The sequence below is a fragment of the Phyllobates terribilis genome, unplaced genomic scaffold (genome assembly GCF_046119375.1).
Source record: "Phyllobates terribilis strain yellow unplaced genomic scaffold, ASM4611937v1 Scaffold_3__8_contigs__length_932513732, whole genome shotgun sequence".
In the NCBI taxonomy this organism is placed as follows: domain Eukaryota; kingdom Metazoa; phylum Chordata; class Amphibia; order Anura; family Dendrobatidae; genus Phyllobates; species Phyllobates terribilis.
In genome coordinates this window covers 890,545,680-890,551,679 of record NW_027362763.1, presented here as the reverse complement: position 1 = coordinate 890,551,679, position 6,000 = coordinate 890,545,680, and positions in this window count along the sequence as shown.

Genomic DNA, 6,000 nt, shown 5'->3' with positions numbered 1-6,000 from the left:
CAGCGTCGGACTGGAGTACCTTGGGCCCACCAGAGAAAAATAATTCTTGGGGCCCACCATGCAGTTATGTAAAAATACCACACAAGATAGATCATATATACTACTATATACTGCACCTCACAGAATAATTGACAGATCCTCTATATACAACACCACACAGGAGAACTGACAGATCCTCTATACACTACACCACACAGGAGAGCTGACAGATCCTCTATATACTACACCACACAGGAGAGCTGACAAATCCTCTATATACTACACCACACAGTAGAGCTGACAGATCCTCTATATACTACACCACACAGGAGAGCTGACAGATCCTTTATATACTACACCACACAGGAGAACTGACAGATCCTCTATACACTACACCACACAGGAGAGCTGACAGATCCTCTATATACTACATCACACAGGAGAGCTGACAGATCCTCTATATACTACACCACACAGGAGAGCTGACAGATCCTCTATATACTACACCACACAGGAGAGCTGACAGATCCTCTATATACTACACCACACAGGAGAGCTGACAGATCCTCTATATACTACACCACACAGGAGAGCTGACAGATCCTCTATACACTACACCACACAGGAGAGCTGACAGATCCTCTATATACTACACCACACAGGAGAGCTGACAGATCCTCTATATACTACACCACACAGGAGAGCTGACAGATCCTCTATATACTACACCACACAGGAGAGCTGACAGATCCTCTATATACTACACCAACCAAGAGAGCTGACAGATCCTCTTTATACTACACCACACAGGAGAGCTGACAGATCCTCTATATACTACACAACACAGGAGAGCTGACAGATCCTGTATATACTACACCACACAGGAGAGCTGACAGATCCTCTATATACTACACCACACAGAAGAGCTGACAGATCCTCTATATACTACACCACACAGGAGAGCTGACAGATCCTGTATATACTAAACCACACAGGAGAGCTGACAGATCCTCTATATACTACATCACACAGGAGAGCCGACAGATCCTCTATATACTACACCACACAGGAGAGCTGACAGATCCTCTATATACTACACCACACAGGAGAGCTGACAGATCCTGTATATACTACACCACACAGGAGAGGTGACAAATCCTCTATATACTACACCACACAGGAGAGCTGACAGATCCTCTATATACTACACCACACAGAAGAGCTGTCAGATCCTCTATATACTACACCACACAGGAGAGCTGACAGATCCTTTATATACTATACCACTGAGGAGAGCTGACAGATCCACTATATACTACACCACACAGGAGAGCTGACAGATCCACTATATACTACACCACACAGGAGAGCTGTCAGATCCTCTATATACTATACCACACAGGAGAGCTGACAGATCCTCTATACACTACACCACACAGGAGAGCTGACATATCCTCTATATACTACACCACACAGGAGAGCTGACAGATCCTCTATATACTACACCACACAGCAAAGCTGACAGATCCTCAATATACTACACCACACAGTAGAGCTGAAAGATCCTCTATATACTACACCACACAGGAGAGCTGACAGATCCTGTATATTCTACACTACACAGGGGAGTTGTCAGATCCTCTATATACTACACCACACAGAAGAGCTGAAAGATCCTCTATATACTACACCACACAGGAGAGCTGACAGATCCTCTATATACTACACCACACAGGAGAGCTGACAGATCCTCTATATATAACAGCACACAGGAGAACTGACAGATCCTCTATATATAACAGCACACAGGAGAGCTGACAGATCCTCTATACACAACACCACACAGGAGAGCTGACAGATCCTCTATACACTACACCACACAGGAGAGCTGACAGATCCTCTATATACTACACCACACAGAAGAGCTGACAGATCCTCTATATACTACACCACACAGGAGAGCTGACATGTCCTCTATATACTACACCACACAGGAGAGCTGACAGATCCTCAATATACTACAACACACAGGAGAGCTGACAGATCCTCTATATACTACACCACACAGGAGAGCTGACAGATCCTCTATATACTATACCACACAGTAGAGCTGAAAGATCCTCTATATACTACACCACACAGGAGAGCTGACAGATCCTGTATATTCTACACTACACAGGGGAGTTGTCAGATCCTCTATATACTACACCACACAGAAGAGCTGAAAGATCCTCTATATACTACACCACACAGGAGAGCTGACAGATCCTCTATATACTACACCACACAGGAGAGCTGACAGATCCTCTATATATAACAGCACACAGGAGAGCTGACAGATCCTCTATATATAACAGCACACAGGAGAGCTGACAGATCCTCTATACACAACACCACACAGGAGAGCTGACAGATCCTCTATACACTACACCACACAGGAGAGCTGACAGATCCTCTATATACTACACCACACAGAAGAGCTGACAGATCCTCTATATACTACACCACACAGGAGAGCTGACATGCCCTCTATATACTACACCACACAGGAGAGCTGACAGATCCTCAATATACTACAACACACAGGAGAGCTGACAGATCCTCTATACACTACACCACACAGGAGAGCTGACAGATCCTCAATATACTACAACACACAGGAGAGCTGACACATCCTCTATATACAACACAACACAGGAGAGCTGACACATCCTCTATATACTGCACCACACAGGAGAGTTGACAGATCCAGTATATACTACACCGCACACGAGAGCTGACAGATCCTCTGTATACTACACCACACAGGAGAGTGGATAGATCCTCTATATACTATACCACACAGAAGAGCTGACAGATCCTCCATATAATACACCACACAGGAGAGCTGACATGTCCTCTATATACTACACCACACAGGAGAGCTGACAGATCCTCTATATACTACACCACACAGGAGAGCTGACAGATTTTCTCTATACTAAACCACACAGGAGAGCTGACAGGTCCTCTATATACTATACCACACAGGAGAGCTGACAGATCCTCTATATACTACACCACACTGCAGAGCTGACAGATGCTCTATATACTACACCACACAGGAGAGCTGACAGATCCTCTGTATACTACACCACACAGGAGAGCTGACAGATCGTTTATATACTACACCACACAGGAGAGCTGACAGATCCTTTATATACTACACCACACAGGAGAGCTGACAGATCCTCTCTACACTACACCACACAGGAGAGTTGACATATCCTCTATATACTACACCACACAGGAGAGCTGACAGATCCTCTATGTACTATGTGACGCCTCTTACTCGAAAAAGCCCTTTATTTTTCCCTGGGTGATGGGGGACTCGGAGTCGGGTCCTGTGATGGAGAGATGGGGTGCAGCCGTGGCCCGGACCCGATCCGTGCTCAGGGCCGTCACATTAGAAATGATGGTATGGGCTTGTCCGGGTTGAGTGGCTGATTTACGACTACGCCACCTGTAGCACCTGGTGAAGGCCACCAGCGCCGCTGCAGTCCGCTGAGGCTTGGTGTTATGGCGGCCAAAGTTATTACTACTCCCCACAGGCGGAGCAAGGCCTCAGGGCAGAGGGACAGGATGGAGGGGGTAGTAGTAGAGGAGAACAGATGCCGCGTCGTGCGGTGTGGCGCAGAATAAACAGTCCGGAGGCCATAGGGGTGAACTTCCAAGGCTTTACTCACTTTAGAGATGGCAGAAGGAAGACGACTCCCTGCTCCCCACGGAGTCCTGCGTTCACCAGGGACGGGGGTCCGACAACCTCCGAGTAAGTCCAGCGTTCAATCGGGACCCTACACCAGAGTGTTCCTGAACTACAGACCGAATCCTTTCCCGTCCGTGTGTGTGCAAATAGGCCGGGACTCCCTCTGAGCTCCACTCAGAACAAGGGCACGGGTGGCAGCTCCGCTCCGTCCGATACCCGGTGGGATTCTCTGGGTCTACCGGGCTTTCCCGTCCAAGACGTAGAGTAGCAAGGTCGGGTGTCGGGGGCCCCTCTTGCAGCCGGACTCCCTCTGAATATATCAGCATGGCGAGGACAGGTGGCGTACACCGCTCCGTCTGCATCCTGCCTGGGATCCATTTGCTGTGGAGCCACACTCTTAAGCTCCGGGCCTTCTTGGTCCTGGTCATTGGCCGGGTTGAGACATTCCCCATCTGCAACCTGCCCCTCGACCCAAGGCCGGGGTACGAGGGCCGTGTCTCCCTCCCCTGCAGGTCCACATAGGATCCACGCTCAGGGTGGGAGTCACAGTAACATACAGTATTTGACAGCACAAAGACTAACAAGGACCAAGAACCAAGATGGCTTTTTATTAAATATGAAATTTAAAGTGTAACTAACTTGTATGTCCTCCACCCTCACCCACTAACTGGTTCCCCTAACTCTTGGTTCCCCAGTCTCCCTGTAACCAGGGGAGCAGCACCTAGTGCATGCTAGCCTCCTCTGGTGGAGAAGTGTGGTGTTGGATGTTTACTTTAAATAATTTGTTATTTTTCATAGAAATGTTCTGTTGTAGGATAATGACTTTTCTAAAAAATCTATGGTGCCAACCTATCAGCAACACAGGTTTAATCTAAAGCCCCTGGGTGATAATGACATGTGACATTTATAACATTGGTGTCTTTTTTTGTGGAGGTCGAAATCTTAGACCATTTAAGCACAAAGGATAGTTGTATCTGCTACATTTCCGCCATCTGTATAGCTACAGAATATTTACAGAATATTTATTAATAAAAGCAATAAATAGAGGGAATGGAGAAGCACAATCAAAGAAACAAGCAAATCCTAGATGGGGGTGTAAAGTTTGAGAAGAACAGATCCAAAACTTCAGAATATACCATATTTTTCGGACCATAAGACGCACCTAGGTTTTAGAGGAGGAAAATAGAAAAAAAATTGAAGCAAATAATGTGGTCATGATGCACTGTTATGGGGGAGGGGGTCTGCTGCTGACACTGTTATAAGGGTAATGTCCCCCAAATCTGTATCTATATCCCCCATTCTGGTATATATATTCCCCCATCCTGGTATATATGGCCCCCCTTCCTGTTATATGTGGCCCCCATTCCCATCCTGGTATACATTGTCCCCCATCCTGGTATGCATGGCACCCCCATCCTGGTATGCCTGGCCCACTCATCCTGCTATGCATGGCACCCACATCCACATCCTGGTATGCATGACACCCCCAGCCTGGTATGCATGGCACCCCCAGCCTGGTATGCCTGGCCCACTCATCCTGCTATGCATGGCACCCACATCCACATCCTGGTATGCATGACACCCCCAGCCTGGTATGCATGGCACCCCCAGCCTGGTATGCATGGCACCCCCATCCTGGTATGCATGGCATCCCCATCACCGTGCACACAAAAAAAAAAAAAAAGGATTCTACTCACCTTCCTTCCCTCTGCTCCAGCGCTGCATCATGTTCTGTCAGCAGCTGATCTCAGCATGTGAGGGCGAATGAAGTCATTGCCATGCGCCCTCAGATGCCAAGATCAGCTGCCGCAATAGTCACTGCTCCCCACTAGTGTTAGGCTGTGTGCCCACGATGCGTTTTTTAATCGTTTCTGCAGCGGCAAAAACGCTGCAGAAACACTTAAAAAACGCATGGTAGAAGGCCTGCCATGTTCCCCAAAGATAATCCGCATGTGCTGTGCACAAGCTGCAGAAATTTGCGCTGCGGGTTATCATTGCGGAAAAAAATGCAGCACTACCAATTATTTTGCGGAAGCGCTGCGTTTTCGCCGCCATTGATTTGCATTGAATCGCTTGGATTCCGCATCACTGTATGTGTACATGCGGAATCCAAGCATTTCAATGTGCGGATGGTACCGGGGTGTGGAGGACAGGAGACTCTCCTCTAGACCCGGGTACCATAGAACCTGTAAAAAAAAGAACAAAATAAAAAATAAATATTATATTTACCTTTTGATGGCCCCCGGTCTCTTTGTATTCACTTGCCGGCAGATCGC